Source organism: Equus quagga, chromosome 20 (assembly GCF_021613505.1).
Source record: "Equus quagga isolate Etosha38 chromosome 20, UCLA_HA_Equagga_1.0, whole genome shotgun sequence".
Taxonomy (NCBI): Eukaryota; Metazoa; Chordata; class Mammalia; order Perissodactyla; family Equidae; genus Equus; species Equus quagga.
Genome location: NC_060286.1, coordinates 15,688,503 through 15,712,845, shown reverse-complemented (window position 1 = coordinate 15,712,845; position 24,343 = coordinate 15,688,503). Strand labels below are relative to the sequence as shown.

Here is a 24,343-nt window from a genome sequence, read left to right as displayed (position 1 = left end):
TCTTTAAATGTATTAAATAAATTAAAACTGTTAGTGGCCCCTTTTCATCGTTAATTTCTGCCTAGAGACTGCTCGGGATGATGGGGTGAGAATAAGTAGGTGTGTTGGTAGAAAATGTGCTATAGAAGCTGAGTTTTCTTTTTACTTACATCCCTATCATGCTGGGAGAGCTAGGCAGAGTGCTCTAACCTTGCCTAATTGAGCCCGTTTAACAACTTGGGCTAGGATGATGGAATTGTAAAAGTTAATGATTTCTTCTATGGAGTTTTAAGTTTGGGTGTAATTTCAAGCTGTAAATACAAGGTTTTATGTTTTATGAGATTTGTCTTTGGAAGTCTAGGCTCTTGTGAAGAAAAAACTAACTTGCTGAGGTTCTGCTGTTTGCAGGAGACAGCAAGAGACCTGAATGTCATTCTGTCATCTAGGAGACAAAGCCCTGGTCCTTTCTTTGTCCTTAAGTGGGTTTTAGGATTGCCAGGGGGAGCCTTCAAGTGCACTGTATTGTGACAGGAGTTGGACTTACACGGGGGGCAGTATTTTAAAGGACCTTGTCACTACAGTTGATGCCCAGAATTTTGCATGGTCCATGGGGCTGCGTGGTTGGTGTTGATGTTGACACCTGCTCGTGTAAATCTCACATGTGAGTTAGGGTGGCTCCTTGATATTGGTCTGTGAGTGAGATTGTGCACGTCCGATATGAGCTTTGATGCAACCATTGTTATTCCATGGCTGTGTATGCATGACTTGAAAATCATTTTAGAAGTGTTATGCCACTTCTTTGCCTCCAGTTTGAAAGTCGTAACTTCTTTCTGTTTTGTGGACCTGGGGACACTGACCTGTTCCAGAGAGTTGGGTTTTGGTCACTATCATGTGAGGGCAGAATTCTATGAATTATATGTTAGTTGACTTTGAATCACTAGTGAAAAGAGTATGTATTTATGGGGGCTCTCTTTTTGGAAAAAATAAAATAGTTGGCGATAAACATCTAGCTATTACAAAAGGTACAGTAGAAAGTGATTTATTAAAACGCTTTGTTATCCTGGTCACCTACTTAAAAAACTCATTTTACTGGCAGTGAAATGTGTATAGTATATAACACATCCTATGGTGGTACATAATCTACAATAAGTTTAGGTTTGACTGCATATAACTTAAAAAACCAAACAGAATAACAGTGGCTAAAACAAGATGTATGTTCATTTGTCTTTGAAAAGAAGTCTGAAGGGTTTTAGGGCATCCCCACAGTGTCATCAGGGACCCAGCCTCCTGTTTCTCGCTCCGTCTTCCCAGTATATGACTGCCTCTTCAGGGTGGCCTTACGGTCCAAGATGGCTGCTGAAATGCCAGCTGTTTGGTCCAAGTCAGTCCTGAAGGAGGAGGAAAAGCAGAAGCACAGAAAAAGGTGCTCCTGTGGCTGAGTTGGCCCCCATGAACCTCCCAGAGGTGCAGCACAACACGTCTGCTTGCATTAATGGTCCAGAATGAAGTCACGTGGCCAAGGCCAGTGCAGGGGAGGCTGGGAGATGGAAGATTTTATTCTTGGTGGCAGTGGGCCTGGCTACTAATCAGGGTCTGCTGCCAAGGAAGAGGGAGCGTGTGCTGGTGAGGGGGCAGGTGGCAGTCATACAGTGGAATCTTTTTTTTTTTTTTTTTTTTAAGATTTTATTTTTTCCTTTTTCTCCCCAAAGCCCCCCGGTACATAGTTGTGTATTCTTCGTTGTGGGTTCCTCTAGTTGTGGCATGTGGGACGCTGCCTCAGCGTGGTCTGACGAGCAGTGCCATGTCCGCGCCCAGGATTCGAACCGACGAAACACTGGGCCGCCTGCAGCGGAGTGCGCGAACTTAACCACTCGGCCACGGGGCCAGCCCCCATACAGTGGAATCTTAATGTGGGACGTGCATTGGGAAGAACTGTTGTCTCAGATACTTGGCATCATATCGCTGAAAAGATTAGCCAGGCCCTGGGACGGGTGGCTCAGACCCCTGATTTAACTAATGGTTTATACTGCTTTCCCACACTGCATCATTACCTTAAACGTCACTTCTTAAAACTACTTGTAAAAAGCCCCTGACTATAAAAATTGATTTATGTGTCTCTGCCCTGTCAGATTAGGGAAAACTAAGATATTTGATTCTTAGAAAAGGTGTCTGTGAAAGACGGTCTTTTAGAGGAAAGATTGTCCTTTTAGGGGTAGATAGATGGGTTTCAGGATTTAGTGTAGTAGGTAGCCTGGCTTGAAGGCATTTGACAGAATAGTAGTTTAATAGTAGCCATTAAGTTAAATTAGAGTAAAAATGAGATAATATGGAAAAGCTTTGGAAAATGAAAAGCCGTACGCAAAGTGAAGGTAGTTATTACTTTTACTTTATTTTTAAATAACTTCGTTTCTCCTCTTAGAAAACATAGAAAAACATAGAGGTAAAAGCAGTGCACATTTTCCCGATTTTTCTGTGCGTTTAGGATTTTCACCCCTAAATTGTGCACAGGAAATCCCAATAAACATATTGCTTGTCATGTGCTTTCCCTTCCCCCACTTGTCAGTTTATTAAGAAGTGGCCACTTTCTTATGTAAATAAATATCCTACCACAAGACATTTGAAGGTTTTTACAGTGTTCTACTGTTTAGATATACTATCTTTAAACCAAACCCCGTATAATAATAATAATAATGGCGACAACTAGTGCTTGCTGAGTGCTCTCTTTAGGTCAGGCACTGTCTACACATGTTGTGTGGATTCATTTGATTCTCACAGCCAAGCCTGCAGAGTAGACTATGCATGTCTCTCTCTCATGAATGAGGAGACTGAGGCTCGGAGGGGTCAGCTCTCACTGCCAGTCACAAGCCCTGACTTTGAGCCCAGGTCGGGTCCCTCAGCTTGTGTTCCTAATCACGACACTGCTGTGGGGCAGCTGGGGTGTTTCACATGCGGCCCTATGGTGCTTTAGTTTATATAAGTAGGAATAATATTGCTCTGCTCACAGAGCCATAGCATCCACATTTTGTTGATGTATGATCATCTCATTCTTAATTTTGTAGTTGAAAGTACAGAGGGGAATAGTGAAGTTGGTTTGGGACTAGCCACACCCGCCTTCCTATTTTCAAATGTCCACTTAACCTTCAGTGGAGATCTTTGCTGCCTTATCTCCCTCGTCTTCCTCTAACGGGACTTCCCCTTTAAGCCAAGCTGGTTTCCTCTTTGCCCTAGAACACACCCTCTACTTCCCAACCTGCAGGCCCTCCTCACCCTCACCCTTGCTGCATGAATGACCTTGCTTTCAGGGGTGTCCTCGTCTCATCTCTCTGCCTATCCAGACCCTACCCACTTTCCTGTGCTCGCCTCAAAGCTGGCTGCTGCTGCTTCCTGAAAGCCTATCACTGTAGTCAATGCTAAACAGTCATTTGATGCTAACCACATATTACCTGACAGTATGTAGAAGAATATTAGGGTGACAAGGGCCTAGAGCTGCTAGACCAGTGTTCGCAAGCTCTCATGCCTTCCAGTCAGGGTGAGTACATGTGTGAAGCAGCCGGTGTAAAGCTGTCTGGCTTGGTGGGAATGATGGTGAAGTGAGTGGATGCTCCACCCTGTGGTGTTCGTGGCCATTGAAAAACAAAACAGAACGCTGCACTGGGGCCACCAAGCGGCATCCCCTGGCCTCCTCTTTCTGCTGGCTGTGATTTCAGGAGCATCGCCTACGTCTCCAAATAGATTTTGTGTCTTTAGTGCCTCGCAGAGTTCCAGGCACATGAATGAATGAATAACTCAGGGAGTAACGTATCACTTGAATTGGTCTACTTGCAGGATCTCAAAATGTAAACATCCCTTTCTCTGGTCAGAGGCTGACCCTGATGCCTCCCTTGCATGGTGCTTTTCATCCTCATTATAATGCCTAGGCCCTTGATCCTTCCTAATTGTCTGAGTTCATCAACCTATTTTGGATGCCGGAGTGCGACATTTTTACAGTGTGTTCTGTACCAACCTCCAAGGCTTCTGCCTCTTTCTTTCTCCACACTCTCCCTGGGTGCCAGCCCTGATGTCTCCACTGCTGCCGGTTTCCAGCTGCCAGGTGCTGCTGGAGCAGGCCACCACCTCTTGCTGCCTGGATCCACCACCAGTCTGTTACATCTAACCTCAGCACTCCTTTTGTTCCCAACTTGTGAATTCTCTCTCATGCTCCCATCCCACTTGTGTTGAGCTGTTTGATTGGCTGCTCCCCTTGTGACTGGAGGTCCAAGTAGCATGTCTGCCTGCATTCTGTGCTCCTGGTGCTTTGTGCCCATCTCCAACCTTTTCTCGGAGTTCACAAGGTAAGGAAGTAGAAGATTTGCGTTGTTGCAGTGTGAGGAGGACAGAGCTGCTGTTTCGTCCTTGGCTTCAGGCTGGCTGTAATGTTGTAAGCCCTGGACCGGACGCTGGCCTTGGCTCCTGGCTGGGTTTCCTGTGTAGGATTTCTCAAGACTGAGAGTTTGCTGGCTGCAAGGCTGTGGAACCCTGTGACCCCCTGTGGCTCCACTCTTTCTAGTGTCCTTGTTCCTGCACACTGAGGGAGAACACATTCCCGCCTTTAGGATGAAGCTGCTAAGGGACAGGCATCCTGGCTGGGAGCGAGGTGGCAGAAAGGACTTGCCTTGGAAAGGATGAGGAGTGGCCGTAAAAGCAATTTTTACTCTAGGAGACTAAAACAAACTATACAACATTCCCAGGGTAGATCTGGGAGGCAGCAGAGTATTGGCTAGAGAACCCAATTTCCAGTCCTTTTTGAGAGGGGCATAAATGACTTTCTGTGCCTCATGAACGCATCTCCAGATGAGATACTTCCAACAGTACCTGGCTCAGGTCACCTGAATCTCTCTCCCTGTTGTTCTCCGCATTTGTGGTCTTGTGGTTCTTTGCTCCAAGTTCCCTTTCACAGAGAGTTGGAGGATGACAGATGTGTTTTGAGAATTTTTCCTGGCTACAGTGTACAACTGCTCAGCGAATTGGATTTCTCCTTTGGTTGCAGGAGGCTGTACCTGTGGTCAGCCAGCAGCCACCAGGCATATTCCAGAGTGTTTGGAGTCTTCAGTTGATGGGTAGTATTTCCCATGAATACAGAGACATGTTCTGCAGGTCAGAATAAATACTCAAGTGAATAAAGGTGGAATGAAGCGAGCAGCCAGCCGGTGGGCGTGTCTCAGTGGCAGAGCCCACGAGGCCACGAGCTCTGACCTGCAGGTCCTGGGACCTCTCTCAGTTCTTTAACTTCGCCCAGGAACCTTGCTTGTTTCTTTTCCCTTGGGCCTTTGGGGCCATCTCTTGCACAAAGATCATTCTCGTTTGTGTGTCCCTTTGAGCACTTGGTATTGGGTGTATAATGGTAAGCAAAAACAGGCACAGGCCTGCCCTCCAGGAGCTCCCTGTGGGGTCAGGGAGAAGGACCTAAGTGAAAACAGAGTCACACGAAAATGTAAAGTCGAGATCTGTGAGTGCTGTGGAGGGGAGGTGTTGGTGCCATCAGAGTGGCTGTTAAGGGGATATGCCTGAGGACTTCCTGAGGAGGTGCTCTGAAGGAGTGAAGAAGCGTTAATGAGACAAAGTGGTGAGGGGAGGTGGAGCAGGAAGGTTCTAGGTGGGGAGACCAGCAGACGCAAATGCCCAGTGGGATATGGCCCTCCTGGAGGAGACGGTGCCCTTGACATTCCCTGTGCGTTCTCTTGCCTCAGTCCTGTCCTGTGGTTGGAGGCGCGGAGGGGTCACTGGGAAGGCTTCACGAGGGAAAGTATTCTCTTTGTGGAACATCTGCCTTCATTTCCCCCAAGCTTGCTCTGGAGTGCCGCCTACCTTTCCTTCCCACTGGGTGATTCTGGGGGCTTCTCTGCAGCTTACCCAGTGGGACAGGAAGTAGCTGGGGGCCGTGGGCAACATTTAGGCACCTACGAAGCCTGTGTTGGAGTCAGAGGAGAGGAATGTGTTGTGTGAAGGATCTCAGTACTATTTCTGGATTGTGATTGAGCTGTTAGCTTGGGGAAAACAGTGTCAGTGAAGGGTCGGGTTCAGGGAAAGAAGGGCTTCGAAAGGCATGTGGGCTCTTAATTTCCAGATGATTCTTTAGTTTCTTCCCCTTTGTTTCTTCTGATTTGAGCCATTATTGCCTTGAAAGTCAAAAAAATTATGTCTTCGCTACCCCACATGCCTTCCCAAGCAAACCTATTAAGAGTCAAGTAGTGACCTCCACTTTCACAGGTGGCCTGTGGCACTGTCGTCACTTGGTCAAGATTTGTGTTTCAGGATCTCTCAGGAGACATGACAAGAGCCTGCCTGTCTCTCCTTTCCTCTTCATCTCTTGGAAAATTTTCCATTCCTTGACGTGGTGCTTTACCTCATTCCCATGAGGGAGCTCAGGGTCGCTAATGGATAGAGCAACCAAGACACAAAGTGGTGATGTCAGTGGTCTGGTTGAGTCAGGAGAAAAATGGAGCTTCTTCCCTAAGTCCCCTTCTCTTCACCCTTCATACCCCCATCAGCTTCATGTAGAACCACACTTGTTCCTCTTATTAAGGGGGGATTGTTAACACAGCGCCCTTGAACCCCTTGGAATCTATGCAAAATGTGTGTAGACTCATTCTTGGGGGAGAGGGTCATAGCTTTGACTAATCTGAGAGTCAGAGGTTATGAATCTACCGTTATAGAGAACTTCCTAAATAGGGCATCTGCGTAAGAGCTAGACTGGTGCCGTGGACCGAATAGCAGCCTGGGTGCTGCCCTTGGCACTGGCCGGCTGTGTGACCTTGTGTGCATCTTGTGATCTCTCTGGGCCTCAGATTCCTTGTCTGTAAAGTGAGAGGTTTGGATGGGATGGTTTCTGAGGTCTCTCCTAGGACTGACATTATGTGACTTAGTGTGAATGTGTGTGTTTTGGGAGTAGGTGATGACTGTGTGGTCTGTCTGAACCTCTGTCAGGCTCCAGTGTGCCCAGGTTCCCCACTTCTGGGCTTCTTGTTGCAGGGGCTGAAGCTGATGGGGAATCTTCATCAAGCGGTTTATTAAGAAAACAGTTAACAGGAGCCCACTGGTGCTCCCTTCCCCCTTTGCTGTCCGGGGCATGACAGATGGCCTTGCTGAGAGAAGATGCTCCAGTCACATGAATCATGATGGGTATTCACAGTAAACCAAGGGCAGCCTTCATCCTGGAAGCAGGAGGCAGTCAGTCAAATACCAATTCTGTCCTTGCAGCTGAGCGAGGGGCATCCTGGTATCTCAGAGCTTTGCTTCTTGCTTCCCACCCACTTTTCTGAATTGACATGAAGCTTTTCCAGATGGGGCTCAAGACCACTTAGGTGGTTTTAGTTGTGTGCCTCTGTGTCCCCGCTCACCAGCAGAACCGCAGGAGGACTTTTGAGTTCGTGCTGTCCACTAGACCGTGGCAGTGAGACATAGAAGTGAGACATGTTAAAGCTGTGCATTGCACATCCCTTTCTCTCCTAACTTCCCCAGGACTTTTGCTCTCTGTAGGAGACTTGGAGGTTTCGATTTTAGAAGAAAGCATTTCCCCCTTCAGCTTGGTTTTGGGAACCACTGTGATTTAATGGAAGGAGCACTGGCTTGGGAGTCAGACAGACTTGAATTTAGGCTACTTCTTGAGCCCTTGATGTTAGGCCTGTGGCTAGCCTCTCATAGGTCCAGGAATCTCATCTGCAAAATGTGGACAATACAGAAAAGAGCAGTATTGTTTTAAGATGCTGTGAAGTAATATGTGCCAAGAATCACACAGGAACCACATTCAGTAATGGGCTGCACTTTCTATTCTCTTTCAAGGAGTAGGAGAAAATTCTTTCTATTCCTTGTTATTTTAGGTGTACACAAGATAGAGTTGGGTCTCCCTTTTTGAAATAGTATGAGCATTTTAGGTAGCACTGAGCTGCCTCTCTCAAGTCAGCCAGGCGTAGTTTTATTGCTTCCACTGAAATGGGCAGACTTATTTCAGCAGAAGCCGCAGACGGGGATCGAGCCCACCAGGCCCTCCTAACTGTGCCTGGGCCTCTTGTGGAAGGCCTGTGCCTCTGCCTCCCTCTGGACCTGCCTTAGCTCGCAATGCTCGGCCCCCTGAGAAATGCTGCCTCATCTTGTAATGGCCTTTGGCCTTATTGAGTGGGACAGCTGGCCAGTTTTATAGCTCTGCTGGGCTCTCAGCTGATAATTAAAATGCTTTTGCCCCAGGAGGAAGGCCATATATTTCTCTCTGTCCCTTCCCTGCTGCACTAGTCTGCTGCTGAGGTCAAAGGGGTTGCCTTTTTTCACATCCCCCTCCTGGCTTCTCCAAATCAACGTAGGATTCTTCTTGCACAGTCTCTTTTAAGGTGGGCTGAAGAGATTTTACTTGAGGATCATATTCTTTTGGAAGGAGAATGGAGTGTGAATGCCCCGTTTCCATCTCTGTATAATGGCTTCATTTATCTATTTTTTTGCTGAAGAAGATTCACCCTGAGCTAACATCTGTGATGGTCTTCCTCTTTTTTGTATGTGGGTCGCCACCACAGCACGGCTGACGAGTGGTGTAAGTCCACGCCTGGGATCTGAACCCACCAACCCAGGCCCCTGAAGTGGAGTGCGCAAACTTAACCACTACGCCAGGGGGCTAAGAGCTTTATTTCCTACAGCTATTCCAAAACTCGTTGTGCCTGGCACTTAGTTGGTTCTCAAGAAATGTTTGTGGTTTTGATCATCACAGATCCAGCCCTGTGCCTTTTCTCATGCATTAACCTCTCCCCACAAGACAGTTTCCAACAATGCCTGAACTCTTCTCCTTCACAGCCTGTATTTAGAATGTGAACTCCCTTTTCCATTGAAGATGAGCCTGCATGAGCTGTGGGTGAGGCTGGGTTTCAGTCCTGGCTCTTTTTCTTGCTCACTGGGACCTTGAGCAAATGCTGTACTCTCTGTGCCTTAGTTCTTGTAAGTATAAAGTGGGAATAATTATAATGCCACCTATCTCATTTTATGGGGTAGAAGTGAGATGAAATGAAATAATCTAGGTAAAGCTCTTAGCAGTGCCTGGCACATAGTGAGTGCTCCATATATTTATTGTTACTATTACAATTGCAGCAGCTATGTTTATTCCCTTAGTATTTAGATCCGCAATTTGTGAGCCTGCACTTTTGAGTATGATTTTTCTTGTTACTGGATTTTCAGTGTTTTAGCTGTATTCTCTCCAATTGCACTATACATTTTTTTTTTTAAAGATTTTATTTTTCCTTTTTCTCCCCAAAGCCGCCTGGTACACAGTTGTGTATTTTCAGTTGTGAGTCCTTCTAGTTGTGGCATGTGGGATGCTGCCTCAGCATGGCTTGGTGAGCGGTGCCATGTCCGTGCCCAGGATCTGAACCAGCGAAATCCTGGGCCACCGAAATGGAGCACATGAACTTAACCACTTGACCACGGGGCTGGCCCCTAGATTTTTAAAATTCAAAATGTAATACATACACATAGTCAAACTAGTGCAACATTGAAATACAAAAAAATGTTGGTTTGTTGCCTACCCTAAACCCTAAGTTTACTTCTTAGAAGCAAATGAAATTAAGATTTCTTTTGGTCTCCTTTGATATGTTTTTTTCTATGAAAACATAAGAATTCCAATAAGATTCTTGACAGCAGAAGTGGTACTGTTTTTTCTTCTTCTGTCTTCCCTTGCTCCCTACCCCGCCCCCCTTGAATCATGCATAATATAGGACGTTGCGTATGGCAGTCCAGATCTTTGGCAGCAGTTCCAGTTTTGCTATGAAATCTTGTTTTTCTTTCCCTGGTTCCTTTCTGGGTAGACTCAAGCTCCTTTATTGAGTAAGCTGCATTTGCTCTTGTCAAGCCCTGGCTTTTATGTATCCATTTCATAGACTTTTCAGGAGTTTGGGACCCTAGAGGAAGGTGTTCTTGGAGTTGCTTGGAAAGTCTTAAGCCTGATGTTTGCCTCTGGAATTGCCACCTATGAGGGCTCTGTCTACCATCCCTGGGAACAGAGCTGGGGGAGGTTTGGGGCCTGTCGCCCAGTGGCTGATCTTGTAACTAAGACCTTTCTCTGCCAATCCTTGTGACTGCTTACAACCTGATGTGCCTGGTAAGGCAATGAAACTGGAAAAGTATCATTGAAAAAAGAAAAAAAGTTATCCTCGATTCCCCTGTGCAAATGCCACTGTTTTTATTGTTTTACAGTCCTGTGTTGTTTAACGGCAGGGGTACATTCTGAGCAAGACATCCTTAGGTGATTCATCACTAAGCAAACATCACAGAGTGTACTTACACAAACCTATGTGGCATAGCCCGCTAGACATCTAGGCTATATGGTGCTATCTTATGGGACCACCGTTGTATATGCGGTCCATTGTTGACCAAAATATCATTATGCCCCAAATATCATTATGCAGCTCATGACTGTATGTGATTTGCTTATTCTTGTCTATATACCTCATCCTCGTCTGCCATTTTAGTCATAGTGTACCTGCTGTCTGGACCCTTGCTGTATTTTTTGTTTCTGCATTCTGTTAACCTTCAGAATCTAAGAGGAAGGAGAAAAGGGCCGTGGTTGGGGAAAATATTGCTGGTCTTCAGTTTCCAGTCATTCTTAACTTTCTTTTATGTTTATTGAGAAGATTAGAGCTTAAAGGAACCTTGAGTTGTGAGAAATTAAGTGCTTAAAGTCCTGCTCTTGGAATTCCTGAGGCTTATGACAGTGTTCTTGCTTTCAGTCACCCCCAGACCCTGACAGGGGGACCTGTTACTCTGCCAGGCTTTCCAGCTAGGTCCAAAGTATTATGGACAGCGGTGGAATGAGGATCTATACACTATCTGAGAAATCAGGGATGACTTGCTTATAAGGCCCGGAGGTCGAAGTTGAGGAGTGAAGACTGCGTCTTTCCTGCTCACTAACATGAACTCGATCATTTTCTTCACTGTGTATGTAGAAGGGTAACAATGTTCACTGCTCTTCTGGGTGGTTTAATTTTCAGGAAGAAGAAACAGTAAAAACTTTTAATTTTTTTCCCCAGCTTTACTGAGATGGTATTAACATATAATGTTGCGTAACTTGAAAGTATACAACATGATGATTTGATACGCATATATATTGTGAAATGATTACCACAGTAGGGTTAGTTAACACATCCATCACCTCACATAATTACCATTTTTGTATGTGGTGAGAACATTTAAGACTTATTCTTAGCAACTTAAAGTATATAATACAGTATTGTTAATTATAGTCACCATGGTGTATATTAGATCCCAAGAATTTATTCATCTTCCAGTACAAACTGGAAGTTTGTACCCTGTGACCAACATTTCCTCATTTCCCCTACCCCCTGCCACTGGCAATCACCACTCTCCTCTCTGCTTCTATGAGTTTGGCTGTTTTGGATTCCACATATAAGTGAGAGCATACAGTATGTCTTTCTCTGTCTTATTTCACTTAGCATAATGCCCTTGAAGTCCATCCATGTTGTCACAAATGGTGGGATTTCCTTCTTTTTTATGGCTGAATATTATTCCTCTGTGTGTGTGTGTATGCATATATATATACATATGTATGTACACACCACACGTCTTCTTTATCCACTCACCCATAGACAGACACTTAGGTTGTTTTCATGTCTTGGTTATTATGAATAATGCTGCCATGAACATGGGAATGGAGATATCTCTTTGAGATAGTGATTTCATTTCCTTTGGGTATATACCCCGAAGTGGAATTGCTTGATCACATGGTAGTTCTATTTTAATTTTTTGAGGAACCTCCGTACTGTTTTTCGTAGTGGCTTCACCAATTTGCATTTCCACCAACAGTGCGCAAGAGCTCCCTTTTATCCACATCCTCGCCAACACTTGTTATCTCTTGTCTTTCTGATTATAGCCATCCTAACAGGTGTGAGTTGATAGCTCATTGTGGTTTTGATTTGCATTTCTCTGATGATTAGTGATGTTGAGCATCTTTTCATATACCTGTTGGACATTTGTTTGTCTTCTTTGGAAAAATGTCTGTTCAGGGCCTCTGCTCATTTTTTAAATCAGATTGAAAAGCAGTTTTATTTCTTAAGCCAGGACAAGCAATCCTGGCTACCTATGCTTAGGGGTAGAAATCCCAGGTGGATTAATAACAATCTCTCTGCCCTTGACAGTTCTCGCTCCTCCATCATGGGAGGCCTACCCTTTCTAATTATTTGGATTAAATTAATCATAAAATTAATTTGTCCTTCCCAAGTGCCTGGCAGCTGGTGACAAGGAAGGGTGCCTCATCAAGTCCCATGGGTGGTAATGGAAAATCAACTTAAATTTTTTCTGCATAAGCTTCTCTCAGATGATTTAAGATCATTAGTATAACATGACATTTGATTTTTTTCATTAGCTTATTATTCATGGTGATAGCAATAAATGACCCTTCATTTTTCCCCTGATATTCCTAGAGATGGAATGAAGAATAATCATATTTTGTATTTGGTGCTATAGAATTTTATTTGGAATGGTATCTGTCTAAGGTACTCTAGGCAGAGGTGTAGTAGCCCCCATTCTACCATAGAGGAAACTGGGGCTCAGAGAGGTTTAATGCCTTGCCTGAGAACACATAGCTAGAGAATGGTGAGGCCTGAACTTGAGTCCCAGGTTCTTGAGCATTTGTGTGGTGTTCTCTCTGCTCTGTTCTTTGAGATCAGATTGCACTGGAAGACCCTCTTCCAGCAGCTGTTCTGCAGAATGGACCCTGTGACTCACCAGAGTGTGGGTGTGATGGGGCTGGCCCCCGACTTTACACCTGGTCCTGGGGTCTTTGTAGGGCAGATCACCCCCACATCTGGAATTACAGGGAGGAGATTCCTCACTGCTCCAACCCAGGGGCCCCTGACACCTCTAGAGCTGACGGTCCTGATGCACAGGAGCTAGTGTCTCATTTTAACTTCCCCCTGGGCCCCTCCAATAGTACAATATGAGCCTCAGCCATCATCCCCTAGCCGTAGCCTCAGCTTTGCCTCTCGTTAGTGTTAGTCCTGAACCAAAATTATGCTTACATACAGCTGACCAAAAGTTAGACCATAACAGAAGTTTCCACTTTATTGGACCCTTGTTTTTCCTTGCGTTTGTGTTGTGGTTTTGTTTTTGTTTGAACAAGGAAAGTATATATAAATTTCAGATAAATTCAGAGATGCTCCTTCACAGAATTTTAAAACTTTTAGCCAGAAAAGTAATGTAAACATTCAAAAATAATTTGGACACATTTGCTAATGGCAGAGCCCCACAGCTTTTAGCTCTTTGTCATCTTGGAGGTCAGCAGGCCCTCCTGGGGCGTTGCCTCTGGGGCTGAGTTTGTAACCAGGTGGATCACGTTGGACCAGTGTGGCAATGCCATTCTCCGTGGAGGAGAGCTCAGCATGTTTTGTGGTGCCCACCTACATTTTTATCATCAGATTAATATCATGAAAGACAGATTTGACTTTCACCATTTGTTCCTTACTTCCCTGATTTGGATTGATTGCTGGTGTAACAGCTTCCCAGCTGTTGCCTTCTCCTGCCTCTCTCAAGAATCTTGACTTTGTTTCTACTAGTACTTTTGAGCTTTTGTGATGGGAGAAAAGGGGAGGGGACAAGGACTAGAATCCTGAAGATCTGGCCTGACAGAGACACTTTTTTAAAAGGAGTTTTAAGCAGGAAATTTGTGAGCTTCTTTGTGTAAAGCAATGGGTTTGAAGAAGTGTTGCTGCGGACCATATGGAGCCTCTGATGCCTGAGAAAAATAAGTAAAGAGTCCAACTAATTTTGATTTACATTAGGATGCTGCCTCCCTCCTGTCCCCGCATTGGACACATCTCTGTCCTGTGATTCTAACGTGTGAGTGGCTCATATGCATGGCTCTAGGTTGCATAAACTGAATCCAGTCAGTTTTAGGCTCCTCACAAGCTTTTTGGTGCTTGATTTGATATGGAATAATTGGAGGAGAGGCTGGGGATGGGAAGGTCACCAATGTGACCTTCCAGGAAGAGTAAGAATGTGCCTGCTCAGGTAAAGGGAGATATTCTAAGACCTTTCCTCACGTGGAGGTTCCCTGAGGGCAGGAAATAAGGCATTTAAGTGTTTTCCCAGCAGTTTCTGAGTGTGCCCATTTTCCCTACCTTCCTAGGTGGCAGGGAAGGAAGGAACAGACTGGCTTCTCTCTGGAAACTGAGGTGAACCACCTTGAGAATCTTCATGGTTTTGAGTTTGCCCAACCACAGTAAGATCCTCAACTCCATCACATGGAGAATAGGATTTGTAGAGTAATCTTTGGAGGTGGGCATGAACCTGTCTTACCCATCCCAGTGGGCATGGAGGTGAAAGGAAGGTACTAGAAAAGACATCTGTAGCGCAGACTGAAAGTCGGTGAGTCAGAACAAAGCTAGTCTTAGCCTGAGGAGGTACTCGAGGTTGGGCCCTCCCTACTCTTAAGACCTGAGAGGTTGAGGAGTGAGTCATAGGAAGCTTTAATCTGTGTTTCTAAGCTTTCCAGGACTGTTAAGGATTTAGGGTTCAAAATGGCAACTCCCATTGTTTTGAGGCTTTGTGGTCCGGGCTCCCTTGCCTGCAAGGTGATGATGATGGGTATCTGTGGTGGATCTTGCTGCTTCCTCCTCTGCCCTCAAATCCTTTCTCCTCTGTGGTGCCTTGGGTGAAGCACAGGTCACAAAGCCTGGAGTGTTTGCATTGTGTGTGGATTATGATTCTCAACCCAACAGGTCCTCCCGAGAAACTGATGTGCCACTTTTGTTTAGATGCTGTAGGAAATGTGGTAGGTCACTTTATCATATATGTAACATAGATGTCGCTTCCACCACATGCTTTCCATCCTCAGGAGCCATGCTGTGTAAACACACCCAAACAACCAGAACAGTGTGACGCAGTATGGAATAGTGTGCCAAGGGTACAGGAGATGGTGTCAGAGAAGGCAAAATTCTCTGGAAGGCCTTGATGGAGGAGTTAGGTCTGAAGGAAGTGGAATTCATAGGGAGTTGGTTATAGGGTGGTGGGCCACAGCAGTGACTTTGCAGGGAAGGAGGCCTGCCCCAGCTCAGACAAGGCCACATGTTTGTTGATGCTGTGCCCGTCATCTGGGTTCTTTAGCAAATTCCTGGACCTGGATTATTGAACAGGAAAGCCATGCTCCCAAGTAGCTGAGTCTGCCATATAGAAACAGCTTCTGTCTCCAAGTGGCTGGAGAGCAGAGTGTGGTACAGTGGGAGGGGCTCTGAGTCAGACACATCTGGCTTTGGAGAAGGCCCTCCACCTCAGAGCCCTTTCCTCCTCTGTAAAATGGGGATAATCCTAGTTTTTACACATATCATTGTAATGAGCATTAAACGAAAGTATGCATGTGAGCCCTTAGCCTAATGCCTAGCACAAAGTAAATGCTCAATAAAAGGAAGCTTTTCCTTTTTAAAAAATACTACTTCCAAGAGCCGCTGCTTTTCTGGTAGCAGCAGATATGAGAATCGATTCACAAGTGTGTCACCAACTGTTTCCATTATTATTGCTTTGGAACAAACCACCCTAAACAAGAACCATTTCATTATGCTCATGGAGACTTTGGGTCAGGAATTTGGAAAGGGCTCAGTAGGAATGGCTTGTTTCTGCTTCTCAGTGTCTGGGGCTTGAGCTGGGAAGATTTGAAGGCTCCAGGTGAGGCTGCAGTTGCAGGCAGGAATCTTCTGAAAGGCTTGTTGAGACACATGTCTGGTGCCTGGGCTGGGAGGACTTGAAGGCTAGGACTGCACATGGGGGTGTCTATGTGTAACCCCTCTACGAGTCTGGCTGTGTCAGGGCTCTTGGCCTTCTTACATGGTGGCTCCAAGCTTCAAGCACAAGTGTTCCAATGAACAAGGTGGAAGCTGTGTTGTCTTTTCTGATCTGGCTTAGAAGTCGTGCAGTGTCGCTTCCTCTGCATTCTGTAAGTTAAAGTGAGTCTCAGGCACACCCAGATTCAAGCGGAGGGGACGTAGACCCACCTCTCAGTGGGAGGAACATCAAGGTCACATGATGGGACATGTTGTGCCATTTTGAAAATGCAACCCACCATGCCTGTCAAGGGAGCTCTGGTGGCAGAACTTGGGGACGCACGGTCCTGAGAATCTGCGCAGCAGCAGCAGCACACCGTGCCCACATGCCGAGAAAGAAGAACTGCTTTTTGTTGACGCAATCATCAAAGGTCTGATGTGCTTACTCTTTTTTGAGTATTTTTATCCAGTTTGCTGCTGGATGCTTCCGAAGCGTGACAGAGATCTGGGAGCTCTGCTCAGCCACTTTGAGCTGGTACGGTGGGAAAGCTCAGGGCGGTTGGGGGTTTGAGGAGATGTTCTTTAATAAGCAAAGTGGCTGCACGAAAGCTCTGCCTCTGACTTCTATTTCCTGCTGGTGACGTTTGTGTCTGGACGAGCTCAGAGCTACAGTCCCAGCTGTGTTTTCTGGGCTTGATTTGCACAAGATGGCAATGGCTGCAGGTGCCCAAGTTGACGTCTTTTGAAGTAGTCATATTTTAGGATGTTGGAGAGAGCAAGGTGTCCTGCAAACACATGCTGGGAGGTTTGGCCAGTGAGGTGGCAAGCACCGATTTTTCTGTTTTAATCACAAGAACTTGGCTACAAGAAAACCATTACTCAGCAGCATGAGGGAGGTGGGAAGGGGTATAGCATCCAAAGAAGAGATGAAAATGAAGTTCCATGGAAAACTCGGGCTGGTTAAAGGGGTCATTGAAAAATTACTTAAAAAGACTGATGAATTGTGCTCCTTGAGACCAGGCATTGTTAGTCTGTAAATATATTAGTTCCCTATCATGTCCCCTTCTATCCTCCAGCCCAAGAAGGCAGCAGAAATCCACCCCTCATGCTGTTGAATCTGTGGGAAGCACAGATGCAGGCACGTTATGAAGACGGCTGGGGCTTTGAGTTTCTCAAGCGCCGGTCCACATGTATACATCTGATTTTCCCTTGTTCCCCATGGCACATATTTACAAGATGTCCAGGCAGAGTTGGGAATGGCCTGAAACCTTGGACATTCTCAGGGTTTGAATCACGGCCCCGGTGTCACAGTCCTGGTAACTAACTAGCCCATCTGAACACTGTGCTTAAGGCCCAGCTGCCTGTCTGAGGACTGGCTCTCCAGAGCAACACTTTAGCCAGCCCTGGGAAGCTCATCTATCAGTTCTGTCCCCTCTGACCTCATTCTTAGCCTGTGCCATTTCCTTGAGCTCTCTGCTGCCTGCCCTTGGCTGACATTGTGAAGCACAGTGTGCTGATATCTGGGGCTTGCTCGTTGTCCCAGAGGAATGCGAGATTAAGCTGCTTTGGCAAATAGTGTCTGGTCTCAGCACATCAGGACTATGGAACTGCATGTGGTCCAGATGTGGCAGTTAGTAACCTGTGAGTTGGTGGCCAGAACTGGAAATGAAGGAACCATGTTCCTAGGTGGTTGTGGAGAGGCTGGAGGGGGATGGGAAGCTTCAGTCCCTGTTGGAAGGGAAGAGTGGGTGGATGGATGTTGATGCAGACGTAGAGGAAATGTGACCTCTCAAAGCCCGGTGTACTCACTGAACACCCGTACCTTCCCATTAGATTGATGACGTACAGGTACCCAGCTGAAACAATGAGTGATGCAAAGCCAGAGAGATTTCCTAGGACTCACTGACTGCACCTTCTCCTTAATTACTCTCTTCCGGAGTAATTAATTACTCCGTCTTCTTGTCCCATCATCCTCATCCCCAATTCCTTAGTTCATTCTTCACCACCTTCCCCTGGACAATTGTAATAGATTACTTATTGTGTCCTTGATGCCTGTCTATTACTTTTTCAGTTCAGTTTGTCTCATTGCGCCCACACAACTTTGCTGCTTAAAAACTGCTTGTGACTCCAGAGTAGATTCCAGGCTCCTCTGTGTGGCCTGTAGTCTTTCAGTCCTGCCCGAATCCTTTGCTCAAGCTCCATCTTCTCCCTTTTCCCTTCATGAAGGTTTTGCTCCAGCCACAGGAGACTATTTCCTATTCCCTATGTGTGTCAGGGTTTTTTCAAACCCTTTGGCCTGGAATCACATTATTCCCTCTCCAGAGAGGGGCCTTCTGATTCTCTCCCCTGGACCAATCCTTATCCTTTCTTTACAGCTCAAAGAACAGCTGTATGTTCTGTGACCCCCTTTCGAGGAGTTTCTTCCTCTCTGCATCAGTTGTTTCCAGAATCTTGCACAGCAGATGCTCAAACAAAATGGGCAGATGGGGTAGAATAAGATAATCACTAAGAGTATGGGAGCTGGAGCCAGTTGTCTGAGCTTTGCCACTTACTGACTATGTAACTTTGAGGAATAGCCTCACTTCACTCACAGCATCTTCATCTGTAAATAGAGATGAAAACGGTACCCATCTCATGAGGTTTTTGATTGAGACAGTGCATGTAAAATGCTTAGCACAGTGTCTGGCTTGTAGTTAGTGCCCCATAAATCCTCACAGTGGTAATGGTTGTAGATGTGGACTTATGACCAGAATGAGTAGGGGTGGAGAAGTGAGCATGAGGGAAGTTCCACCCTATTTTCCTTTATAGGATCATCTCTTCACCCCTCTTTTCCTCTCCCTTTTGCCTGTGTAGGTGACTGCTGACCTTTTCTAATAACTAAAGCCATTGGTATCTTTCACTGGCCACAGAAGTAGATTCTCAGGTGGGAATGTTAGCAGAGAGGAGTCTTGGTCTCTTGGAGTAACAGCCTGGATTCTCTCCTGCTGATAGTTCTGATCCTGGATGTTGGTTGTATTTTAGAGGCTTTAGCTAATCTCAGGTCGCTTTCCATGCCTGGTGGTCGTGCCCTCTTCCCAGAGAGGAGGGTGGATGCTGCAGTTTGAGTGGGGCCTTGTGGTCCCTGGTCAAAGCCCAGCATCCTAAGAGTTAACTTGCTGGGGCATGTGACCCTCGGTGAAGGGCTGATTCTTGCGCTTCAGAACTCCCGCCAGTATACGCTGGCCACTTTTAATAGCACTGGGCTGGTCTTACAGGGGAGACTTTCTGACCCCTGGGCTGTAATGGAGCAAGGAGAATCTTCCTCTCTAACCTTTCCCTCTGGTTTTGAAGGTAGAGAATGGTCCTTCCTGGGATGAAGGAGCAGTGAGTAATGTTCCTCACAGGCTGACTGAGGCTGTTGGTGAATAGTGGAGCTGAGGTCCAGAGCTTTTGGAGTTGACGCTTATTCTTTGCCTTTCTGATGTATGAGCCTCGACCTTTCTTACCACTCTCTAAAGGCCCTTTCTGCTGGTTTGGGGATGAATCACTGGGCAGGGCATGCATTTTAGAAAGGGAAAAAGAGACATAGATGGTGATTTGGTGTGGGTGGGGACAGGAACTGAAGATTCTCCTATGAAAGGGGTAGTGAGATAGGCACTGGACCGGGCACCAGGGCCCTAGAGATGGCTAGAAAATTAGAGATCCGTCAGTCAAGGTGATTCTTAGTTCTTACAGCCTAGTGTCTGAAGGCTGATGGGAGATTCTGTAAATCAAAAGAGAGATCCTGGATTGGGAACATTTTATTTTGGGCTCCACTGAACAGCCATATTGGGCCTGCCTGCTACTGCTCAGCACCAAATACATACCTTTCTTGAGGATGAAAGTCCAGTGGAGAGAGTGGAACTTCAGGATCCTAGGATTCCTCTGCTTTATTAGTTCTTATCCTCACAGGTTTGAACATTTAAGTTTTGTCTTCTCAGCTCTCCCACTGATTTTGCTGATTGTTTGCCTAGGTAGACTCTAGAGGGAAGTGACTTGAAGGTGATGGGTGGTTTTGAGTTGGCAGGGCCTGTATGACTCAAAGTAAAACTCATAACTTCTAAGATGGTTCTAGACCTGCTGTAGGAGGGTTGCTTGTCCTGCCCATCGACACCTTCTCCAACCCCCAAGCTAATGTCCTGTCTCAGCCACTGTGCTTTTAGCACACGTTTGCCCTAAATTCTGCCTGGCGAGATGCTGCCCCCCAGCAAGCTTTTGCCACCACACCTTGCCAAAGCTGTCCTCGTTTGGGTGTCTTTGAGCTTCCCAAATATTTATAGTCCTCACTTGTAAAGCACTCTCAGATAAATATAAAAGGCTGGTTCCCTTCCTTAGAAAGATAGAGAGTAGCACTCCAGCGGTCTGGTCTGAGGCAGAGACCCCCCGGGGTTCTAGCGGAAAGGGCAGTGGACTTAAAGGTCGAATTAGGTTTGACTCCTAGCTTTGGTGGCTTCTCTGCCAGTTCTCTTCTCTTCTAAACACAGCTTTCCCTCCTTGTCCCTGCCAGTGAGAAGTAGCCTTCTACTTGACAGTGCTGCGAGGAAGTCACTCTTAGTGGTGGCTCTGTCCATACAGGACATAGGATTAGGTGAGTTTCCTGCCCAATTAATTTATGATCTGAGACTGCACCAAGACGAATGCGATGAAAGTGTGGGTCGTACACCGCGGCATAGGAGAGAGCAGCATTGTAGAGCTGTACAAGGTATTGTGGAGATGTAATGGCTAAACGTTTGAAGCCCTAGTGGAGGAGGCAGCTTGGTGTAGTCGAAGGAGCGTAGGCATAGAAGCCAGAGCAGAATTCAAATCTTGGCTCTTTCTCTTCCTAGATGTGGAAAAGTTCCTTAAGCTTTCTCACCCAGCTTTCTCACCTCTAAAATGAGCATGCTACCCATCTTGCACGGTTGCCTTGAGGACTGGTGAGGTAACGTATGTGAAGGTCCTAGTATAGTGCCTGGGACATAGGAGGCATGTTATTATTATTGTCACAATTGTTATTATTTTTAAAAGACTTAATTTTTTTATATTAACAAAAAATACATGTTTATAGTAGACAATTTCAACAATATAGATGACAAAGGAAAATTTATCCCCCCAAATCCTAGTACCCAGAGATAACCACTATTAGCATTTAGATATATATCCTTCAGGTGTTTTTCTATGTGATAGACAGCGTGTTCTTAACAAAAAGAAATATGATCACACTATGTATTTTTGTATACTATTGTTTTATTATAATATAGTCTCATATGTTATTAAATTGCCTGCTGTGTGTTTTTGATATATATTTTTAGATTACGTATATAGTATCTAGTTTAGAAAGCCAAATTATCTCACAAGACTTATAATAAAAACAGAGGCCTCGGGCTCTATCCTTTGCTCTTCCCTGGATCTTCCTCCTGGCTGATGGTTTTCTTGAGGAGAGGTGCTGTTTTAATTTACATTCAAACTCCCTTACTTAGCACAATGCATATGGCCCTTTATGCATGTGGGCTTTTGTTTTTTTTTGAAACATTTAAATCAACACTTATTATAGAACATGACATACTACTGAAAAAATATGCAGCTGAAACATGTTTCAAGTTGATTCATTTTATAGAAGTTTGGAGAGGCTGTCCAAATCTTTGGCTATATTGTGTGGAGATTTTATTCACTGAAATGTTGCTTTTGGTTTAGATTTTCAATTTTGATACGTCTGTTTCTGTTTTGCTATAAAGAGATTTTGTAGTAGTGGAATTGACCTTTGTCTTGGTCAGATTAGGTTGGCAATGAGAAACAGACACTCAGAGTAGCAGTGGCTGAGATAAGAAATCTGTTTCCCTTGCACGTAAAAGTCTAGCAGAAGACAGTCCTTGTTGGCATAGCAACTCTGTTCCACAAGCCCTAGGCTCCTTCCATTCACAGCTCTGCCAACTTTTGGGCATGGTCTTATCCTTGTGGTCCAGGATGGCAGCTAGACCTCCAGCCATCACATTCATTCCAGGCAGCACAATATAGGAAGGGATGAAGAAGAAGGGCCAAAGGCCCTGAGCTGATACCTTTTAAGACAGAAAACAGCCGCATGATCCTTCTTAGTCACCTGGCCATAGCTTGGAACAAGGAGACTGGAAGATGTGGTTAATGTTGTAATTGGCCAGGGGCCCATCTTGAAATGAGGATTCTATTTCTGTGGGAAGAGGGGAGAATAACCACTGAAGGGCGACCAGCAGTCTGGGTCACAGCTTTCAGGCTCTCTTCCTAGCATTAATCCCTGTTAGTCCTTCCATGACCAGTTGCCAGGATTGCTAATGTAGCAGTTTGTTTCTGCTGTGTTTTCAGTTTGTTTTCTCTTTCTCACGAATGCTGCTGACTCTGTCCTCCTGTTAACCCTTCCTTGGAGATTCTCTCCCATCCCCTCCTCTGGAGTCCAAGGCCTTGAGATACCTGCTTGGATGCGAGGTGATGGTGGACAGGTACATCCTTCCCTCAGGGGCGGTACCCTGCTTCTTTCTGCGTAACGGGCTTCTGGTCGATCATTGAGCTCAGAGGTTCCTGGTGGTGGGCTGCAGACTCCTGGGCAGGGGGCTACTGCAAGGTGTCGTTGAATCTAAATATGTTTGTAGGAAGTGCAAATATTCGTATTTCTGTTTTTCAGATGTTTGTAGGTGCTGCTGTGTTGATAAAATACCAATTCATTGAAAAGTGTTTTTGTTATTGGGTGTTTCATGTGGCGTGCTGGGGCCCTGACTGTGATTTCATTCAGACCTGGGTTATATCCTGGCTCTGTCTTACCGCCTGTGGACCCGCCTCTCTGAATTTCAACCTCCACATCTGAAAGTGCCTTCCAGAGTTGTTAATTAAATAATATTATGGATGTGAATCACTTAATCAGGGCACAGCATGCACCAAGGCCCCTGGAAACATGAGCTCTGGTTAGTCTTTTCTTAATCAGCACATACTAAAAGTACATCTACCATTGTAGTAGTGGCTTTTTTTTTTCTTTTAACCTGAAAGGACATATTTTAATATGTTAGGAACCATTGCTGTAGCATCTTTGGTGATTCTGATGTAGCCAGCCCTCAAACAGGTATTTGGGGACCACTGTCTAAACTGACTTAATCCAAAACCTTTTGGGATGGTTTGTATTCATTCCTTCATTCAAGACAAATCTTTATTGAGCTCCTGTGACCTCTGGGTCTTAGGAGAAGGTCACTGTGCTGGGTGTCCTCTGGCTTTGCCAGGAGAGCACTTCACACCTCCATTTACCTTGGTTTCCTCTTCTGTAGGAAGAGAGGGGATGGACCCTAAGTCCCCAAGGACCCAGTCCTCTCCACCTTTCTGTCGTTTGTCCAGCAGGGACTTCTGGCTTCCTGTCCCTGAGTGCCTGTCAGGAAGCACAGTTCTCTTTGCTGGTTGTGCTGTGCCACTTGGTGCAGCTCTGCTGACGGTGCTGAACCCGGCTGGGGCCTCAGCTGTTCCTGGCATCTCCCTGCCGTCTCTAGGCAGCACCACACCTCTGCTGAGCCGGAGAGTTAGGGAGTCTAGGTGGTGAATCACTCGCCTCAGTAAGCAAGTCTGGCCACTCTTGGCCTTGCCTGGAGGAACAGAGTGGGCCGAGTGCCAGGGGCAGGAGAGGCTGGGGGCTGCATGCTGGTCGTGCCCTCGCTGCACGGTAGTGGTCCATGAGTCAGGCTTTTCCATGTGGCTCTTGCTGAGTCAGCACAGCAGGGAACCTGCTCTGTGTTAGCAGCCAGCCTGTTGGCACTCTGGGCTGCTGAGTGGGACTGGAGCCTGAGATCTTCTTCCTTCCTCTACTGGAGACATCAGGCCGCAGGAAGCAAATGTCTGCAGTGCTGACTCAGCTGCCCTAAGGCCTGACTGTGTCTAGTGAATGGAGCTTTTCTTTGGGTGGAATCACCTTGCCTCACTCCTCTCTGCCCTTGGGTTTAGCTGTTCTTCAGCTCAGATGGGTGGTGGAGCTCGGCTGGCCCCAGGAAAGACCGACAGTACTTTCAGGGAATTACAGACTTAGAGAATGTCAGAGATGGGTGAAGACCACACAGTCGTGGAGCCAGAACCCAGATATTCTGGGTCTTTGTCTGTTGCTTTTTCTTTCTGCCTTGTGGCAGCTCCGAGCTTATTCTTGTTAAGGTGGGAGAGGATGTTGTGACACAGATCCGAAGGTTGAGCCGAGCTGTGGCAGTCACAAGCAGGAGTACAGATTTTGCATATGGGGAGAGATGGAAGAACCAAGCCTAGGAAATGTGGAAACCCTTGCAGGGTCCCTTTGGATACAGACTCTGCCAGTTTCCTTCTCCCTGTCCCGAAGGAAACAAACAAAACTGAAGGCCGGATGCCGGGCTAGGAGGGCAGATCGAACACATACAGATACTGCATCTGCTTGTGCTCTCTCTTGAAACCCAGCTAAAACTACGACAACTCACGAGGCCAACAAGAGAGAAGACAGCAGCAACCAAGTTTTGGAAGCTGGAAAACAGGTAGATGAGCGATAGCTGATTTAGGATATTTGAGAAAGATAATTCTAAGCTGACAGTGGGGAAAGCAAAGAACTAATCAAAATCCAAAGAACC

The 24,343-nt window shown here is 46.0% G+C and overlaps 1 protein-coding gene across 4 annotated transcripts in view; it reads left to right on the top strand.

Annotated features, from left to right (window-relative positions):
• Positions 1-24,343, top strand: part of MAP3K9 (mitogen-activated protein kinase kinase kinase 9) — a 76,935-nt gene that overhangs the window by 9,335 nt on the left and 43,257 nt on the right. The gene's annotated exons all lie outside the window — the stretch shown is intronic.